Source organism: Lissotriton helveticus, chromosome 7, assembly GCF_964261635.1.
Source record: "Lissotriton helveticus chromosome 7, aLisHel1.1, whole genome shotgun sequence".
Taxonomy (NCBI): domain Eukaryota; kingdom Metazoa; phylum Chordata; class Amphibia; order Caudata; family Salamandridae; genus Lissotriton; species Lissotriton helveticus.
In genome coordinates this window covers 1,663,694,709-1,663,716,130 of record NC_136068.1, presented here as the reverse complement: position 1 = coordinate 1,663,716,130, position 21,422 = coordinate 1,663,694,709, and positions in this window count along the sequence as shown.

Sequence of the window (21,422 nt, the reverse complement as noted above, 5' to 3'; positions counted from 1 at the left end):
GCAGCACTCCAAGCCCTGACACCTCAACACCTCTCTGCAGCACTATGAGCCCTCACCCTTCAGCACCTCTCTGCAGCACTCCGAGTCCTCACCCACCCAGCACCTCTCTGCAGCACTCCGAGCCCTCACCACTCAGCACCTCTCTGCAGCACTTTGAGCTCTCACCACCTCTCTCCATAATTCAGAGTCCTCACCCCTCAGCACATCTGTGGCGCTGCAGCAGTCCAAGCCCTCACCCACCCAGCATCTCTCTGCATCACTCGGAGCCCTCACCCACCCAACACCTCTCTGCAGCACTCCAAACCCTCACCCACCCAGCACCTCTCTGCATTACTCTGAGCCCTCACACCTCATTAGATCTATGCAGCACTCCGAGCCTCACACCTCAACACCTCTCTGCAGCACTCCGAGCCCTCACCCCTTAGCACCTCTGTGGTGCTGCAGCACTCCGAGCCCTCACCCCTTAGCACCTCTCTGCATCACTCCGAGCCCTCACCCACCCAGCACCTCTCTGCAGCACTCCGAGCCCTCACCCACCCTGCACCTCTCTGCATCACTCTGAGCCCTCACCCACCCAGCACCTCTCTGCAGCACTCCGAGCCCTCACCCCTCATCAGATCTATGCAGCACTCCGAGCCTAACACCTCAACACCTCTCTGCAGTGTAGCACTCCGAGACCTCACCCCTCAGCACCTCTCCGGCTATGCGGCACTCTGAGCCCTCACCCACCCAGCACCTCTCTGGCTTCGAAGCACTCCAAGTCCTCACCCACCCAGCACCTCTTTGGCACCGCAGCACTCCGAGCTCTCACCGACTCAGCACCTCTCTGCAGCACTCCGAGCCCTCACCCCTCAGCCACCTCTCTGCAGCACTCCGAGCACTCACCACCTATCTGCAGATGTCACCCCTCAGCACCTCTCTGGTGCTGTAGCACTCTGAGCCCTCACCCACCCAGCACCTCTCCAGCTCTGCATCACTCCAAACCCTCAACCACCCAGCACCTCTCTGGCTTCGAAGCACTGCGAGCTCTCAGTCACCCAGCACCTCTCTGGCATCGTAGCACTCCGAACTCTCACTGACTCAGCACCTCTCTGCAGCACTCCTAGCCCTCACCCACTCAGCACCTCTCTGCAGCACTCTGAGCCCTCACCCACTCAGCACCTCTCTGCAGCACTACGAGCCCTCATCCCTCAGCACCTCTTTGCAGCACTTCGAGCCCACCCCCATCAGCTGTATGCATCACTTCAAGCCCTGAACCCTCAACGTCCTCTCGGCAGCACTCTGAGCCCTCACCACCTCTCTGAACCACTCCGAGCCCTCACGCTTCAGCAGCTCTCTTCAGCACTCTGAGGCTTTACCCCTCAACATCTCTCTGCAGTACTCCGAGTCCTCACTCCTCAGCACCTCTCTGCAAAATTCCGAGCCCTCACCCACCCAGCACCTCTCTGCAGCACTCCGAGCCCTCACCCACCCCGCACCTCTCTGCATCACTCTGAGCCCTTACCCACCCAGCACCTCTCTGCAGCACTCCGAGACCTCACCCCATATCAGATCTATGCAGCACTTCGAGCCTCACACCTCAACACCTCTCTGCAGCACTCCGAGTCCTCACTCCTCAGCACCTCTCTGCAAAATTCCGAGCCCTCACCCACCCAGCACCTCTCTGCGGCACTCCGAGCCCTCACCCACCCCGCACCTCTCTGCATCACTCTGAGCCCTCAACCACCCAGCACCTCTTTGGCACCACAGCACTCCGAGCTCTCACCGACTTAGCACCTCTCTGCAGCACTGCGAGCCCTCGCCCCTCAGCACCTCTCTGCAGCACTCCGAGCCCTCATCAGTTCTTTGCAGCACTCCAAGTCTCATCCCTCAACACCTCCCGGCAGCACTTTGAGCCCTCACCACCTATCCGCAGCACTCCAAGCGCTCACCCCACAGCACCTCTCTGGCGCTGCAGCACTCCAAGACCTCACCCAGCCAGCACCTTCCCAGCTCTGCAGCACTCCGATCCCTCAACCACCCAGCACCTCTCTGGTTCTGAAGCACTACGAACTCTCACTCAGTAGCACCTCTCCGGCATCGTAGCACTCCAAACTCTCACTGACTCAGTACCTCTCTGCAGCACTCCGAGCCCTCACCCACCCAGCACCTCTCTGCAGCACTCCGAGCCCTCACCCCTCAGCACCTCTCTGCAGCACTCCGAGCCCTGACCCTCATCAGCTGTATGCAGCACTCCAAGCCCTGAACCCTCAACACCTCTCTGCAGCACTCTGAGCCCTCACCCACCCAGCACCTCTCTGCAGCACTCCAAGCCCTCACCCACCCAGCACCTCTCTGCATCACTCTGAGCCCTTACCCACCCAGCACCTCTCTGCAGCACTCCGAGCCCTCACCCCTCATCAGATCTATGCAGCACTTCGAGCCTCACACCTCAACACCTCTCTGCATCACTCCGAGACCTCACTCCTCACTCTCTGGCTATGCAGCACTCTGAGCCCTCACCCACCTAGCACCTCTCTGGCTCCGAAGCACTCCAAGTCCTCAACCACCCAGCACCTCTTTGGCACCACAGCACTCCGAGCTCTCACCGACTTAGCACCTCTCTGCAGCACTGCGAGCCCTCACCCCTCAGCACCTCTCTGCAGCACTTCCAGCCCTCATCAGTTCTTTGCTGCACTCCAAGTCTCATCCCTCAAAACCTCCCGGCAGCACTTTGAGCCCTCACCACCTATCTGCAGCACTCCAAGCGCTCACCCCTCAGCACCTCTCTGGCGCTGCAGCACTCCAAGCCCTTACCCAGCCAGCACCTCCCCGGCTCTGCAGCACTCCGAACCCTCAACCACCCAGCACCTCTCTGGTTCTGAAGCACTGCGAGCTCTCACTCAGTAGCACCTCTCCGGCATCGTAGCACTCCAAACTCTCACTGACTCAGCACCTCTCTGCAGCACTCCGAGCCCTCACCCACCCAGCAACTCTGTGCAGCACTCCGAGCCCTCACCCCTCAGCACCTCTCTGCAGCACTCCGAGCCCTGACCCTCATCAGCTGTATGCAGCACTCCAAGCCCTGAACCCTCAACACCTCTCTGCAGCACTCTGAGCCCTCACCACCTCTCTGAAGCACTCCGAGCCCTCACACTTCAGCAGCTCTCTTCAGCACTCTGACCCTTTACCCCTCAACATCTCTCTGCAGTACTCTGAGTCCTCACTCCTCAGCACCTCTCTGCAACACTCCGAGCCATCACCCACCCAGCACCTCTCTGCAGCACTCCGAGCCCTCACCCACCCCGCACCTCTCTGCATCACTCTGAGCCCTTACCCACCCAGCACCTCTCTGCAGCACTCCGAGACCTCACCCCTCATCAGATCTATGCAGCACTTCGAGCCTCACACCTCAACACCTCTCTGCAGCACTCCGAGACCTCACTCCTCAGCACCTCTCTGGCTATGTAGCACTCTGAGCCCTCACCCACCTAGCACCTCTCTGGCTCCGAAGCACTCCAAGTCCTCAACCACCCAGCACCTCTTTGGTACCACAGCACTCCGAGCTCTCACCGACTTAGCACCTCTCTGCAGCACTGCGAGCCCTCACCCCTCAACACCTCTCTGCAGCACTCCGAGCCCTCATCAGTTCTTTGCAGCACTCCAAGTCTCATCCCTCAACACCTCCCGGCAGCACTTTGAGCCCTCACCACCTATCTGCAGCACTCCAAGCGCTCACCCCTCAGCACCTCTCTGGCGCTGTAGCACTCCAAGCCCTCACCCAGCCAGCACCTCCCTGGCTTTGCAGCACTCCGAACCCTCAACCCCCCAGCACCTCTCTGCAGCACTCCGAGCCCTCACCCCTCAGCACCTCTCTGCAGCACTCTGAGCCCTGACCCTCATCAGCTGTATGCAGCACTCCAAGCCCTGAACCCTCAACACCTCTCTGCAGCACTCTGAGCCCTCACCACCTCTCTGAAACACTCCGAGCCCTCACGCTTCAGCAGCTCTCTTCAGCACTCTGAGACTTTACCCCTCAACATCTCTCTGCAGTACTCCGAGTACTCACTCCTCAGCACCTCTCTGCAAAACTCCGAGCCTTCACCCACCCAGCACCTCTCTGCAGCACTCCGAGCCCGCACCTCTCTGCATCACTCTGAGCCCATACCCACCCAGCACCTCTCTGCAGCACTCCGAGCCCTCACACCTCATCAGATCTATGCAGCACTTCGATCCTCACACCTCAACACCTCTCTGCAGCACTCCGAGACCTCACTCCTCAGCACCTCTCTGGCTATGCAGCACTCTGAGCCCTCACCCACCTAACACCTCTCTGGCTCCGAAGCACTCCAAGTCCTCAACCACCCAGCACCTCTTTGGCACCACAGCACTCCAAGCTCTCACCGACTTAGCACCTCTCTGCAGCAACGTGAGCCCTCACCCCTCAGCACCTCTCTGTAGCACTCCGAGCCCTCATCAGTTCTTTGCAGTACTCCAAGTCTCATCCCTCAACACCTCCCGGCAGCACTTTGAGCCCTCACCACCTATATGCAGCAATCCAAGCGCTCACCCCTCAGCACCTCTCTGGCGCTGCAGCACTCCAAGCCCTCACCCAGCCAGCACCTCCCCGGCTCTGCAGCACTCCGAACCCTCAACCACCCAGCACCTCTCTGGTTCTGAAGCACTGCGAGCTCTCACTCAGTAGCACCTCTCCGGCATCGTAGCACTTCAAACTCTCACTGGCTCAGCAACTCTCTGCAGCACTCCGAGCCCTCACCCACCCAGCACCTCTCTGCAGCACTCCGAGCCCTCACCCCTCAGCACCTCACTGCAGCACTCCGAGCCCTGACCCTCATCAGCTGTATGCAGCACTCCAAGCCCTGAACCCTCAACACCTCTCTGCAGCACTCTGAGCCCTCACCACCTCTCTGAAGCACTCCAAGACCTCACACTTCAGCAGCTCTCTTCAGCACTCTGAGCCTTTACCCCTCAACATCTCTCTGCAGTACTCTGAGTCCTCACTCCTCAGCACCTCTCTGCAACACTCCGAGGCCTCACCCACCCAGCACCTCTCTGCAGCACTCCAAACCCTCACCCACCCAGCACCTCTCTACATCACTCTGAGCCCTCACCCACCCAGCACCTCTCTGCAGCACTCTGAGCCCTCACCCCTCATCATATCTATGCAGCACTCCGAGCCTCACACCTCAGCACCTCTCTGCAGCACTCCGAGCCCTCACCCCTCAGCACCTCTGTTGTGCTGCAGCACTCCAAGCCCTCACCCCTTAGCACCTCTCTGCATCACTCCGAGCCCTCACCCACCCAGCACCTCTCTGCAGCACTCCGAGCCCTCACCCACCCAGCACCTCTCTGCATCACTCTGAGCCCTTACCCACCTAGCACCTCTCTGCAGCACTCCGATCCCTCACCCCTCATCATATCTATGCAGCACTTCGAGCCTCACTCCTCAACACCTCTCTGCAGCACTCCGAGACCTCACTCCTCAGCACCTCTCCGGCAATGCAGCACTCTCAGCCCTCACCCACCTAGCACCTCTCTGGCTCCGAAGCACTCCAAGTCCTCACCCACCCAGCACCTCTTTGGCACCACAGCACTCCGAGCTCTCACCGACTTAGCACCTCTCTGCAGCACTCCGAGCCCTCACGCCTCAGCACCTCTCTGCAGCACTCCAAGCCCTCACCCCTCATCAGTTCTTTGCAGCACTCCAAGTCTCATCACTCAACACCTCCCTGCAGCACTTCGAGCCCTCACCACCTATCTGCAGCACTCCAAGCTCTCACCCCTCAGCACCTCTCTGTAGCACTCCGAGCCCTCACCCACCCAGCACCTCTCTGCAGCACTCCGAGCCCTCACCCACCCAGCACCTCTCTGCATCACTCTGAGCCCTCAGTGAAGGGGATACACTGAGGAAGGCAAAAAAGTATTGAGACTTATACAATTGAAATATAAAGTACTTATTCTCAAAACTAAGGCTGAATGCTATGCCACCTCCATTACACAAGCGCCGAATGGAGCAATAGCTCTTTTTAAAATCATCAAAGACCTGTCTGCTCCGACATGTCTAAATAATAAGGTAGCAGCAACACATAAATTATGTGATAATATTTCTCATTATTTTCAGGATAAAATTATAAAAATTGTTAACACTCTTCATCCTAATAATGAAGGCCTTGATGACTTAGAACTACAAGGGGAAGAAGATCCTCTTCAGCAAGCAGCCCTGGATGACTTACCGGCTCTTACTGCTGATGTTTTTAACAGTTTGGCGCACAGTGTCACATCGGGATCTCCCCTTGATACCCTCCTCCCTCTCTGCAACACTCCGAGCCATCACCCCACGACACCTCTCTGCAGCACTACGAGCCCTCATTCCTCATGAGCTCTATGCAGCACTCTGAGCCCTCACCCCTCAACACCACTCTGCAGCACCCGAGCCCTCTCCACCTCTCTGCAGCGCTCCGAGCCCTCAGCACCTCTATGGTGCTGCAGCACTCTGAGCCCTCACCCCTCAACACCTCTCTGCAGCACTCCGAGCCCTCACCACCTCTCTGCAGCACTCCAGGCCCTCACCCCTCAGCACCCCTCTGGCGCTGCAGCACTCCAAGCCATCACCCAGCCAGCACCTCCCCGGCTCTGCAGCACTCCGAACCCTCAACCACCCAGCACCTCTATTGCTCTGAAGCACTGCGAGCTCTCACTCACTAGCACCTCTCCGGCATCGTAGCACTCTGAACTTTCACTGACTCAGCACCTCTCTGCAGCACTCCGAGCCCTCACCCACCCAGCACCTGTCTGCAGCACTCCAAGCCCTCACCGCTCAGCACCTCTCTGTAGCACTCCGAGCCCTCACCCACCCAGCACCTCTCTGCAGCACTCCGAGCCCTCACCCACCCAGCACCTCTCTGCATCACTCTGAGCCCTCAGTGAAGGGGATACACTGAGGAAGGCAAAAAAGAATTGAGACTTATACAATTGAAATATAAAGTACTTATTCTCAAAAATAAGGCTGAATGCTATGCCACCTCCATTACACAAGCGCCGAATGGAGCAAAAGCTCTTTTTAAAATCATCAAAGACCTGTCTGCTCCGACATGTCTAAATAATAAGGTAGCAGCAACACAAAAATTAAGTGATGATATTTCTCATTATTTTCAGGATAAAATTATAAAAATTGTTAACACTCTTCATCCTAATAATGAAGGCCTTGATGACTTAGAACTACCGGGGGAAGAAGATCCTCTTCAGCAAGCAGCCCTGGATGACTTCCCGGCTCTTACTGCTGATGTTTTTAACAGTTTGGCGCACAGTGTCACATCGGGATCTCCCCTTGATCCCCTCCTCCCTCTCTGCAACACTCCGAGCCATCACCCCTCGACACCTCTCTGCAGCACTACGAGCCCTCATTCCTCATGGGCTCTATGCAGCACCCTGAGCCCTAACCCCTCAACACCACTCTGCAGCACCCGAGCCCTCTCCACCTCTCTGCAGCGCTCCGAGCCCTCAGCACCTCTCTGGTGCTGCAGCACTCTGAGCCCTCACCCCTCAACACCTCTCTGCAGCACTCCGAGCCCTCACCATCTCTCTGCAGCACTCCAAGCCCTCACCCCTCAGCACCCCTCTGGCACTGCAGCACTCTGAGCCCTCACTCCTCAACGCCTCTTTCCAGCACTCAGAGCCCTCACCACCTATCTGCAGCACTCCTAGCCCTCACCCCTCAGCACCTCTCTGGCGCTGCAGCACTCCGAGCCCTCAACCACCCAGCACCTCTTTGGCTGTGAAGCACTGCGAGCTCTCACTCACCCAGCACCTCTCCGGCATCGTAGCACCCCGAACTCTCACTGACTCAGCACTTCTCTGCAGCACTCCGAGCCCTCGCCAACCCAGCACCTCTCTGCAGCACTCCGAGATCTCACTCCTCAGCATATCTCTGCAGCACTCCGAGCCCTCACCCCTCAACAGCTCTATGCAGCGCTCCAAGCCCTGACCCCTCAACACCTCTCTGCAGCACTCCGAGCCCTCAGCCCTCATCAGCTCTCTGCAGCACTCCGAGCCCTCACCCCTTATCAGTTCTTTGCAGTACTCCAAATCTCACCCCTTAGCACCTCCCTGCAGCACTTCGAGCGCCCACACACCTATCTGCAGCGCTCCGAGCCCTCAGCACCTCTCTGGTGCTGCAGCATTCTGAGCCCTCACCCCTCAACACCTCTCTGCAGCACTCCGAGCCCTCACCACCTCTCTGCAGCACTCCAAGCCCTCACTCCTCAGCACCCCTCTGGCGCTGCACCACTCTGAGCCCTCACCCTTCAACGCCTCTTTCCAGCACTCAGTGAAATGTATGACGTTACAACGCATGCTTTTACCACGCATGCTGTTACAACGCAGGTTTTACTACGCATGCCATTACAACGCATTTCACTTGGGGGTGCTGGATAGTGAATAGTTTAATTTACTATTCCAACTCCAGTCCCCGTGGATAGTAGGGAAGGTGTTGGATAGTAAATTAAACGTATTCCCTATCCTAGAGCGCCCCCCAGTGTAATGCGTTGTAATGGTATGCGTAGTAAAACCTGCGTTGTAACAGCACTGCGTGGTAAAAGTTTCGTTGTAATGGTTGTAAACCACACAGAGCCCTCACCACCTATCTGCAGCACTCCAAGCCCTCACCCCTCAGCAACTCTCTGGCGCTGCAGCACTCCAAGCCCTCACCAACCCAGCACCTCTCCAGCTCTGCAGCACTCTGAACCCTCAACCACCCAGCACCTCTCTGGCTGCGAAGCACTGCGAGCTCTCACTCACCCAGCACCTCTCCGGCATCGTAGCACTCCGAACTCTCACTGACTCAGCATTTCTCTGCAGTACTCCAAACCCTCGCCAACCCAGCACCTCTCTGCAGCACTCCGAAGCCTCACTTCTCAGCATATCTCTGCAGCACTCCGAGCCCTCACCCCTCATCAGCTCTATGCAGCACTCCAAGCCCTGACCCCTCAACACCTCTCTGCAGCACTCCGAGCCCTCATCCCTCATCAGCTCTCTGCTGCACTCCGAGCCCTCACCCCTCATCAGATCTATGCAGCACTTCGAGCCTCACACCTCAACACCTCTCTGCAGCACTCCGAGACCTCACTCCTCATCACCTCTCCGGCTATGCAGCACTCTGAGCCCTCACCCACCTAGCACCTCTCTAGCTCCGAAGCACTCCAAGTCCTCACCCACCCAGCACCTCTTTGACACCACAGCACTCCGAGCTCTCACCGACTTAGCACCTCTCTGCAGCACTGCGAGCCCTCAGCACCTCTCTGCAGCACTCCGAGCCCTCACCCCTCATCAGTTCTTTGCAGCACTCCAAGTCTCATCCCTCAACACCTCCCTGCAGCACTTTGAGCCCTCACCACCTATCTGCAGCACTCCAAGCTCTCACCCCTCAGCACCTCTCTGGCGCTGCAGCACTCCAAGCCCTCACCCAGCCAGCACCTCCCCGGCTCTGCAGCACTCCGAACCCTCAACCACCCAGCACCTCTCTGGCTCTGAAGCACTACGAGCTCTCACTCAGTAGCACCTCTCCAGCATCGTAGCACTCCGAACTCTCACTGACTCAGCACCTCTCTGCAGCACTCCGAGCCCTCACCCACCCAGCACCTCTCTGCAGCACTCCGAGCCTTCACCCACCCAGCACCTCTCTGCAACACTCCGAGCCCTCACTCCTCAGCACCTCTCTGCAGCACTCCGAGCCCTGACCCTCATCAGCTGTATGCAGCACTCCAAGCCCTGAACCCTCAACACCTCTCTGAAGCACTCTGAGACCTCACCACCTCTCTGAAGCACTCCGAGCGCTCACGCTTCAGCAGCTCTCTTCAGCACTCTGAGCCTTTACCCCTCAACATCTCTCTGCAGTACTCTGAGTCCTCACTCCTCAGCACCTCTCTGCAACACTCCGAGCCCTCACCCACCCAGCACATCTCTGCAGCACTCCGAGCCCTCACCCACCCAGCACGGCTCTGCATCACTCTGAGCCCTCACCCACCCAGCACCTCTGCAGCACTCTGAGCCCTCACCCCTCATCATATCTATGCAGCACTCCGAGCCTCACACCTCAGCACCTCTCTGCAGCACTCCGAGCCCTCACCCCTCAGCACCTCTGTGGTGCTGCAACACTCCGAGCTCTCACCCCTTAGCACCTCTCTGCATCACTCTGAGCCCTCACCCACCCAGCACCTCTCTGCAGCACTCCGAGCCCTCACCCACCCAGCACCTCTCTGCAGCACTCTGATCCCTCACCCCTCATCAGATCTATGCAGCACTTCGAGCCTCACACCTCAACACCTCTCTGCAGCACTCCGAGACCTCACTCCTCAGCACCTCTCCGGCTATGCAGCACTCTGAGCCCTCACCCACCTAGCACCTCTCTGGCTCCGAAGCACTCCAAGTCCTCATCCACCCAGCACCTCTTTGGCACCACAGCACTCCGAGCTCTCACCGACTTAGCACCTCTCTGCAGTACTCCAAACCCTCGCCAACCCAGCACCTCTCTGCAGCACTCCGAAGCCTCACTTCTCAGCATATCTCTGCAGCACTCCGAGCCCTCACCCCTCATCAGCTCTATGCAGCACTCCAAGCCCTGACCCCTCAACACCTCTCTGCAGCACTCCGAGCCCTCATCCCTCATCAGCTCTCTGCTGCACTCCGAGCCCTCACCCCTCATCAGATCTATGCAGCACTTCGAGCCTCACACCTCAACACCTCTCTGCAGCACTCCGAGACCTCACTCCTCATCACCTCTCCGGCTATGCAGCACTCTGAGCCCTTACCCACCTGGCACCTCTCTAGCTCCGAAGCACTCCAAGTCCTCACCCACCCAGCACCTCTTTGACACCACAGCACTCCGAGCTCTCACCGACTTAGCACCTCTCTGCAGCACTGCGAGCCCTCAGCACCTCTCTGCAGCACTCCGAGCCCTCACCCCTCATCAGTTCTTTGCAGCACTCCAAGTCTCATCCCTCAACACCTCCCTGCAGCACTTTGAGCCCTCACCACCTATCTGCAGCACTCCAAGCTCCCACCCCTCAGCACCTCTCTGGCGCTGCAGCACTCCAAGCCCTCACCCAGCCAGCACCTCCCCGGCTCTGCAGCACTCCGAACCCTCAACCACCCAGCACCTCTCTGGCTCTGAAGCACTGCGAGCTCTCACTCAGTAGCACCTCTCCAGCATCGTAGCACTCCGAACTCTCACTGACTCAGCACCTCTCTGCAGCACTCCGAGCCCTCACCCACCCAGCACCTCTCTGCAGCACTCCAAGCCTTCACCCACCCAGCACCTCTCTGCAACACTCCGAGCCCTCACTCCTCAGCACCTCTCTGCAGCACTCCGAGCCCTGACCCTCATCAGCTGTATGCAGCACTCCAAGCCCTGAACCCTCAACACCTCTCTGAAGCACTCTGAGACCTCACCACCTCTCTGAAGCACTCCGAGCCCTCACGCTTCAGCAGCTCTCTTCAGCACTCTGAGCCTTTACCCCTCAACATCTCTCTGCAGTACTCTGAGTCCTCACTCCTCAGCACCTCTCTGCAACACTCCGAGCCCTCACCCACCCAGCACATCTCTGCAGCACTCCGAGCCCTCACCCACCCAGCACGGCTCTGCATCACTCTGAGCCCTCACCCACCCAGCACCTCTGCAGCACTCTGAGCCCTCACCCCTCATCTTATCTATGCAGCACTCCGAGCCTCACACCTCAGCACCTCTCTGCAGCACTCCGAGCCCTCACCCCTCAGCACCTCTGTGGTGCTGCAACACTCCGAGCTCTCACCCCTTAGCACCTCTCTGCATCACTCTGAGCCCTCACCCACCCAGCACCTCTCTGCAGCACTCCGAGCCCTCACCCACCCAGCACCTCGCTGCAGCACTCTGATCCCTCACCCCTCATCAGATCTATGCAGCACTTCGAGCCTCACACCTCAACACCTCTCTGCAGCACTCCGAGACCTCACTCCTCAGCACCTCTCCGGCTATGCAGCACTCTGAGCCCTCACCCACCTAGCACCTCTCTGGCTCCGAAGCACTCCAAGTCCTCACCCACCCAGCACCTCTTTGGCACCACAGCACTCCGAGCTCTCACCGACTTAGCACCTCTCTGCAGCACTCCGAGCCCTCAGCACCTCTCTGCAGCACTCCAAGCCCTCACCCCTCATCAGTTCTTTGCAGCACTCCAAGTCTCTTCCCTCAACACCTCCCTGCAGCACTTCGAGCCCTCACCACCTATCTGCAGCACTCCAAGCTCTTACCCCTCAGCACCTCTCTGGCGCTGCAGCACTCCAAGGCCTCACCCAGCCAGCACCTTCCCAGCTCTGCAGCACTCCGAACCCTCAACCACCCAGCACCTCTCTGGCTCTGAAGCACTGCAAGCTCTCACTCACTAGCACCTCTCCGGCATCGTAGCACTCCGAACTTTCACTGACTCAGCACCTCTCTGCAGCACTCCGAGCCCTCACCCACCCAGCACCTGTCTGTAGCACTCCGAGCCTTCACCCCTCAGCACCTCTCTGCAGCACTCCGAGCCCTCACCCACCCAGCACCTCTCTGCATCACTCTGAGCCCTCAGTGAAGGGGATACACTGAGGAAGGCAAAAAAGAATTGACACTTATACCATTGAAATATAAAGTACTTATTCTCAAAAATAGGCTGAATGCTATGCCACCTCCATTACACAAGCGCCGAATGGAGCAAAAGCTCTTTTTAAAATCATCAAAGGCCTGTCTGCTCCGACATGTCTAAATAATAAGGTAGCAGCATCACAGAAATTATGTGATGATATTTCTCCTTATTTTCAGGATAAAATTATAAAAATTGTTAACACTCTTCATCCTAATAATGAAGGCCTTGATGACTTAGAACTACCGGGGGAAGAAGATCCTCTTCAGCAAGCAGCCCTGGATGACTTCCCGGCTCTTACTGCTGATGTTTTTAACAGTTTGGCGCACAATGTCACATCGGGATCTCCCCTTGATCCCCTCCCCCCTCTCTGCAACACTCCGAGCCATCACCCCTCGACACCTCTCTGCAGCACTACAAGCCCTCATTTCTCATGAGCTCTATGCAGCACTCTGAGCCCTCACCCCTCAACACCACTCTGCAGCACCCGAGCCCTCTCCACCACTTTGCAGCGCTCCGAGCCCTCAGCACCTCTCTGGTGCTGCAGCACTCTGAGCCCTCACCCCTCAACACCTCTCTGCAGCACTCCGAGCCCTCACCATCTCTCTGCAGCACTCCAAGCCCTCACCCTTCAACACCTCTCTGCAGCACTCCAAGCCCTCACCACCTGTCTGCAGCACTCCAATCCCTCCCCCCTCAGCACCCCTCTGGTGCTGCAGCAGTCTGAGCCCTCACCCCTCAACGCCTCTTTCCAGCACTCAGAGCCCTCACCACCTATCTGCAGCACTCTAAACCCTCACCCCTCAGCACCTCTCTGGCGCTGCAGCACTACGAGCCCTCACCAATCCAGCACCTCTCCAGCCCTCTGCAGTGCTCCGAGCCTTCAGCACCTCTCTGAGCCCTCACCCCTCAACACCTCTCTGCAGCACTCCGAGCCCTCACCACCTCTCTGCAGCACTCCAAGCCCTCACCCCTCAGCACCCCTCTGGCGCTGCAGCACTCTGAGCCCTCACCCCTCAACGCCTCTCTGCAGCACTCCGAGCCCTCACCACCTATCTGCAGCACTCCAAGCCCTCACCGCTCAGGACCTCTCGAGCGCTGCAGCACTCCGAGCCCTCAACCACCCAGCACCTCTCTGGCTGTGAAGCACTGCGAGCTCTCACTCACCCAGCACCTCTCCGGCATCGTAGCACTCCGAACTCTCACTGATTCAGCACTTCTCTGCAGCACTCCGAGCCCTCGCCAACCCAGCACCTCTCTGCAGCACTCCGAGGCCTCACTCCTCAGCATATCTCTGCAGCACTCCGAGCCCTCACCCCTCATCAGCGCTATGCAGCGCTCCAAGCCCTGACCCCTCAACACCTCCCTGCAGCACTTCGAGTCCTGAGCCCTCATCAGCTCTCTGCAGCACTCCTGTAGTGTAGTTCCTATCATCCTAATAGGCTCTGCGCATTGGAATAATACCTACAGCAGTAAAGGCCTAGACCAGACGTTAACTAGGTCTACTACTGTCGATACTAGACTTAAAGTTTTGGGTTTGCCAGCTTAGCTCAGAGTTCACTAGAAACTTTCTCGAATGTTCAAGGAGGACTTAACTTCCCTGATTAGACAAGAAGGGATTTAGTTTCTGACAACCATAGAACATGACAACTTTGCTCTCCCCTAATCAAGAGTATATCTCGAGAGTCGTGTGAACAAAAGGCAATTTATTTTACTCAGTCAGTACGTGCATTCTTAGTCTCATCAGATTGTAGAGAAAAGGAAGAGACGGGCGTGTTCAATAAAAAGGTGTTATTTATTGATCAGTCTCTTTTCTCATACAAGAGAAATGGATCGATATTATTGCAATACTTATAGTTAAGTAAAGTGCATACATTAAAAGCAATAGTATAAAATAATACTGTAAAAACATTGATATGGTTTCTAAGCCATAAGATGTTTTAAAATGAATAAAATATATTACATACACATATACATTTGACTAAACGTACTCAACTGGTGTTTCTAAATACGCCTACCCTGTGTACCTGACCTAAGTCTAATACGTGGGCGGGAATAGAAAGTTACAGTTTAAGTTAAGTTTGTTTTTGCCAAGTGAATAACTAAAGAATTCTCTGTGAGGGGTTATTCAGTTCTGTACCTGGAATCTAGGTTGAATGAGGGATGGTATCTCTCGTCTCTGGTCTCGATATTCCAGGCTGCCTGCGAGGGCTACCTAGAAACGCCGGTGCTGGATTTCTCGGCAGGAGAAAGCAGCTTCTCTCAGCGCGTCAGGAAGGCGGGGCTGCGCCAGCGGGGTCTGCTCTGCTCTTCGCTTCGGCAAGTATGGCTGCTCCGTCTCGTCACCACGCGTGTGTTTGCATAGGGCAATATCGGTAATATTTATACCTTTAAGGTGCCGAGATTGACGTAAGGATGGACATAGATACGTCAATAAGGATGTCATACGACTTGCTCGTTAGCACATTCTTTTACTGAAGTTCTCGGTGAAATCAAAACAATGGCCGCAGGGTTTTGCCCAGGTTGTCATAGGTTTGATTTGTTATGAGAACTCCGTATGCCTTATCAGGGGCTGGAGGAATATCGCTTGTCTAATTAGATCGCAAGCGTTATGACCTAATCAGATAACACGTTCCTGTGCCGTAGTGTGACTGCGTCAGATAACGGTATCTGCATCATGGGGGTTTTCTGCCTCATGGGCTGACTGCTAGTTAACTTGTTGGTTTGTTTAACCAGAATAGGGTCAGGAATAGGGGGATCGATTCAGAACCTATAGGAATACATCACACCCACTCCACGCTAACTATGGTCATATTTACTAATCTATGCATAGTATAACATAGTACAACATACTATAGAGTATAGTGTATACCTTACCACCCCAAAATACATAAATGCATTTTGAAATTTTCAAATATACGGAAAAATTGCAGTCATATGTATTGTATGCACTCAAGCTGTAGAATAATGCCAAAGTAATCACATTTGTATACATTATTGCTATTTTGTATATGAGAATTACACATGAAATGGCTCTTAATACAGAAGAAAAGTTCGAGACCATTTCATCACAGAATATAATAACAATGAACATACCAGCGGGCAGCTAATGTCTATAAGCTATCTAAAATTTAGAAACCTTAGTTCTCTAAGAATAGTTCTTACTTTAAGCAGAAGATAGTGTCCCGAAAAATATGCAAAAATATTCTGGGGCTGCTGAAAAATTGCTGTCCGTGAACTGGAGGGAAAATTGTTCATGTGACTTTATTTTTAAAGTTGAAGGCCGAATTCAGGGAACGCCGTGTGCGAGCTTGTTCAAAAGTCTCTATTTCTGTTCTGGCGAGAACATCATATCATTTAGGCTTTCGAAAAAACTGTCAACAGCTTCCTGGGAAAGTTCCACTAACTCGGATATAGGTGTAATCATGCATTCATGCGCATGATTGTCTCCATTGACATTCTGATTCGCATTGCTGACAGAAGGTCGTACCTGATCGATGCTGCTTTCATCTTGAACTTCACTACCCATCAATCGTAGTGGTGAAGCTTCCACGAATGCCGTCATCAGGATTGGTAGCCTTTGAGGGCAGCACAAAGCATGAACCTTGATCGGGCTCAACAATGTTTCTGCATCCATTGGCGCATCCGATTGTAGCGTCAGACAGGTGTCTAACACGCATTCTTCTCCGCATAGCAGACACCTTAATACAGGTAAAACACATCTTTGCCACATTGGTCGAAATGATAGAAACCAAGTCATGTTCAGGTCTCTAAGCCGGGAGAGTCCCAGGATTTTTGATATCCGGTCCCGGTATCCAATGGCTAGGATTGTTTCTTCCCTTGTCGCAAGAGTTTTGTCTGTGACATGGGTTGCCATAACGAAAAATAAGGACTAAGAATAGGATTCCTGCAATTAGTCCCAAGATCAGGGGAAGTCCGCCAAAAATCGAATGGACGAAATCTGGAAAAATACCCAGTATGGCTTTGAATGGTGTTAATGCCATCGAAAATACTGTCTTAAATACCTTTGAGACCCCATTGGTATCAGAAATATTTAAGATTTCGTTTAGAATTTCCGCGAAATGTATGGGGGAGTTAGTTGATAACAATGAATGTATCTCTGCAGTCGTCCTTGCGACTTGTAGATCATACGTTTCTTTTGATGACGTGAGCCTTGTAGGCGTCTGAAGAAGCACTGTTTTTATTCTGCTTAAAGTATCTATTCGAATAGAAGTAATTTTCAAATTGGGCCATGCCCTTGCCTCCCTGTCTGGAAAGGAGCTGGGGAACAATGAGCGTCCACAGCACTTGACCTTCGCAGTCGTAGTTACTAGATAAGGAGTCCCGGGCATAAGACTACAACATCTGCGGTCTACAATTAGAATGTAACTCCCATTATAGAGTCTTTGAAAGAATGGTTCTATTTCTGTTGCAGGTGTGCCTTGCTGGTGACATGAAAGGTTGTATGAATTCCCTTCACAGGCTCCATGCAAACTAATTCCGTTACACAGAAGTGTGCCACTTAGTGACATCGCACAATTGTTGCCACTAAGAAACACTTTCTTATTTACAACAAGGGGTGGTGATGGACAGAGTCTCTGAATTAAGCAGAGTACTCTCACCCAGTCAAGAGATCAGGGCTAGATCCAACACCGTTTTTTAGCTCATTGCACCATCCCAGTTTCAGAACCTGGCTGTATGCAAATTAGTCTGTCCCTGGCCCAGTGCATCATGGGAACAGGGCAGACCAGACTACAAAAGCCAATTCTTACACTGGGAAGGAAACAAGCTTCCGGGGACCGGTTTCTGCCATTTCAGGCGTCTTCGGCCCGGCTTGCTTGAATCCTGATGGTGCAATGAGCAAGGGACTCACATCTGAGTATACCCTTCCACGCTTAGGGTGGACAAAATTATTTACAACAAGGGGTGGTGATGGACAGAGTCTCTGAATTAAGCAGAGTACTCTCACCCAGTCAAGAGATCAGGGCTAGATCCAACACCGTTTTTTAGCTCATTGCACCATCCCAGTTTCAGAACCTGGCTGTATGCAAATTAGTCTGTCCCTGGCCCAGTGCATCATGGGAACAGGGCAGACCAGACTACAAAAGCCAATTCTTACACTGGGAAGGAAACAAGCTTCCGGGGACCGGTTTCTGCCATTTCAGGCGTCTTCGGCCCGGCTTGCTTGAATCCTGATGGTGCAATGAGCAAGGGACTCACATCTGAGTATACCCTTCCACGCTTAGGGTGGACAAAATTATTTACAACAAGGGGTGGTGATGGACAGAGTCTCTGAATTAAGCAGAGTACTCTCACCCAGTCAAGAGATCAGGGCTAGATCCAACACCGTTTTTTAGCTCATTGCACCATCCCAGTTTCAGAACCTGGCTGTATGCAAATTAGTCTGTCCCTGGCCCAGTGCATCATGGGAACAGGGCAGACCAGACTACAAAAGCCAATTCTTACACTGGGAAGGAAACAAGCTTCCGGGGACCGGTTTCTGCCATTTCAGGCGTCTTCGGCCCGGCTTGCTTGAATCCTGATGGTGCAATGAGCAAGGGACTCACATCTGAGTATACCCTTCCACGCTTAGGGTGGACAAAATAATCGTTTTTGGCCACTATAGGTGTGGCAGGGTATACTCAGACATGAGTCCCTTTCTCACTGCTCCATCAGGATTCAAGCAAGCCGGGCCGAAGAGGCTGAAATGCCAGAAACCGGTCCCCGGTAGCTTGTCTCCTTTCTGGTGAAGAATTGGCTTGGTAGTTTGGTCTGCCCTGTTCCCATGATGCACTGGGCCAGGGACAGACTAATTTGCATATAGCCAGGTTCTGAGCTGGGATGGGGCAGTGAGATAAATAACGGTGATGGATCAAGCCCTGATCTTTGGACTGGGTAAGAGTGGTCTGCTTAATTCAAAAACTCTGTTCATCACCACCCCTTTTCTGAATCGTTTTTGGCCACTATAGGTGTGGCAGGGTATACTCAGACATGAGTCCCTTTCTCACTGCTCCATCAGGATTCAAGCAAGCCGGGCCGAAGAGGCTGAAATGCCAGAAACCGGTCCCCGGTAGCTTGTCTCCTTTCTGGTGAAGAATTGGCTTGGTAGTTTGGTCTGCCCTGTTCCCATGATGCACTGGGCCAGGGACAGACTAATTTGCATATAGCCAGGTTCTGAGCTGGGATGGGGCAGTGAGATAAATAACGGTGATGGATCAAGCCCTGATCTTTGGACTGGGTAAGAGTGGTCTGCTTAATTCAGACACTCTGTTCATCACCACCCCTTTTCTGAATCGTTTTTGGCCACTATAGGTGTGGCAGGGTATACTCAGACATGAGTCCCTTTCTCACTGCTCCATCAGGATTCAAGCAAGCCGGGCCGAAGAGGCTGAAATGCCAGAAACCGGTCCCCGGTAGCTTGTCTCCTTTCTGGTGAAGAATTGGCTTGGTAGTTTGGTCTGCCCTGTTCCCATGATGCACTGGGCCAGGGACAGACTAATTTGCATATAGCCAGGTTCTGAGCTGGGATGGGGCAGTGAGATAAATAACGATGATGGATCAAGCCCTGATCTTTGGACTGGGCAAGAGTGGTCTGCTTAATTCAGACACTCTGTTCATCACCACCCCTTTTCTGAATCGTTTTTGGCCACTATAGGTGTGGCAGGGTATACTCAGACATGAGTCCCTTTCTCATTGCTCCATCAGGATTCAAGCAAGCTGGGCCGAAGAGGCTGAAATGCCAGAAACCGGTCCCCGGTAGCTTGTCTCCTTTCTGGTGAAGAATTGGCTTGGTAGTTTGGTCTGCCCTGTTCCCATGATGCACTGGGCCAGGGACAGACTAATTTGCACATAGCCAGGTTCTGAGCTGGGATGGGGCAGTGAGATAAATAACGGTGATGGATCAAGCCCTGATCTTTGGACTGGGTAAGAGTGGTCTGCTTAATTCAGACACTCTGTTCATCACCACCCCTTTTCTGAATCGTTTTTGGCCACTATAGGTGTGGCAGGGTATACTCAGACATGAGTCCCTTTCTCACTGCTCCATCAGGATTCAAGCAAGCCGGGCCGAAGAGGCTGAAATGCCAGAAACCGGTCCCCGGTAGCTTGTCTCCTTTCTGGTGAAGAATTGGCTTGGTAGTTTGGTCTGCCCTGTTCCCATGATGCACTGGGCCAGGGACAGACTAATTTGCATATAGCCAGGTTCTGAGCTGGGATGGGGCAGTGAGATAAATAACGGTGATGGATCAAGCCCTGATCTTTGGACTGGGTACGAGTGGTCTGCTTAATTCAGACACTCTGTTCATCACCACCCCTTTTCTGAATCGTTTTAAGAAACACTTTCTGTCCTTTATTACTGACACATGCATGTGAATAGGGCAGGTTCCATGTTGTTTTAAGGTACCCCTTTCCCAATTTCTCGTACATGCCAGCCTGTATATATTTTTGGCAGTATTGAAACCTGAAGGTTGAGATTGGAATATTTATTATCCCATGTATTATCCATTCACTGACAGGTCGTTCTGACATTGTCACTGGTAATCTTTCGAGTTTCTCAATGCTCAAGATTGTATAATCAGCACCCTTTTGTGCCATACTGATTTGTCTATCAGTAAGGTTAAAGATTTGGAATAGTGACGTTGTGTTGATTAAACGCCAAGGCACATAGCCTGAACGTAGATTTTGTAACGTCCAGCCAAGCTGTACAATAGAGCGCAATTGTGACTGACCGTGTTGTAATAACAGTAAGTCTTGCGACAATATGTCGATTGCTGAAGACACAATGCTGTCCAAAGAAAAAATTCTGGAGGACAGAGTCATTAACCCATTGTCCACTACAGAAAGTGATTTTTCCAAATTAATACGGTCAATTTCCCGTATTCTCTCTGCTGTTTCAATTTGAGTAACCTTCCAGGCCTCATTGTATGCTGCATATACAGAGGCTGCTATGAAACGTTTTTGACGCTGTTTGCGTGGTCCCATTATGAAATCACGCAAGTCAGCACCATCAGTAAGTAAAGTTAGGTGTTGCTTAATTTCTGCCAGTGTGGAAGTTTGTAGCCATTGAAGGCATAATTTGCCCACACTGTAGGTTGTTATTATCCCTGGGTGATGTCTTTGAGGATATCTAGGGTCTGGCCTGGTCATTTTGAACCTCTGTGTTTTATTCAGGAATCTGTCTTGACAGTTATTAGTATCTGTGGGCCAGATCAACCATTGTTTCCAATCAGGATGTGTTCTGTTTTGGTTTAATACATAATTTACGTCTATCTCTTCATCTGTAGAGCTATTGCTGAACATTGTTGGCTTTGGAATAGACGGTTTATTTAAGTCTTTGATTTTGGCTAGGCCAAGACAGGTAGTTTGTTGAACAGTGTCAATCAAAAATATCATTTGTTCTGGGATCATGCAGGCTCTAAACAAAGATTCTATACCCTGCACTTGCCATTCTTTTGTACCCCAAATACTTTTCAATTCAACATTTTTGTCCCAATAATCAAAACCAAAAGTATTCATTTGTTCAAAAAATGAGTCTGAATATATCAATTTTGTGTTGGTTATCATAGTCTTTGTCCCTGTCTTGTTTGACAATTTAAAATAGAATGCTTCAGCATTACTTGTGTTAAAACCTGAAAAGTATGAATATTTGTCATAGAAGGTCCTTGAGCTTCCTTTTGGAGGGGTTGCACAATGTTCCCATTGATTATAATTTAAAAATTTCTAGGTTGTGCAGATCTATGTAAAAAATGGTTACCATAGTGGTTATAACAGTACATA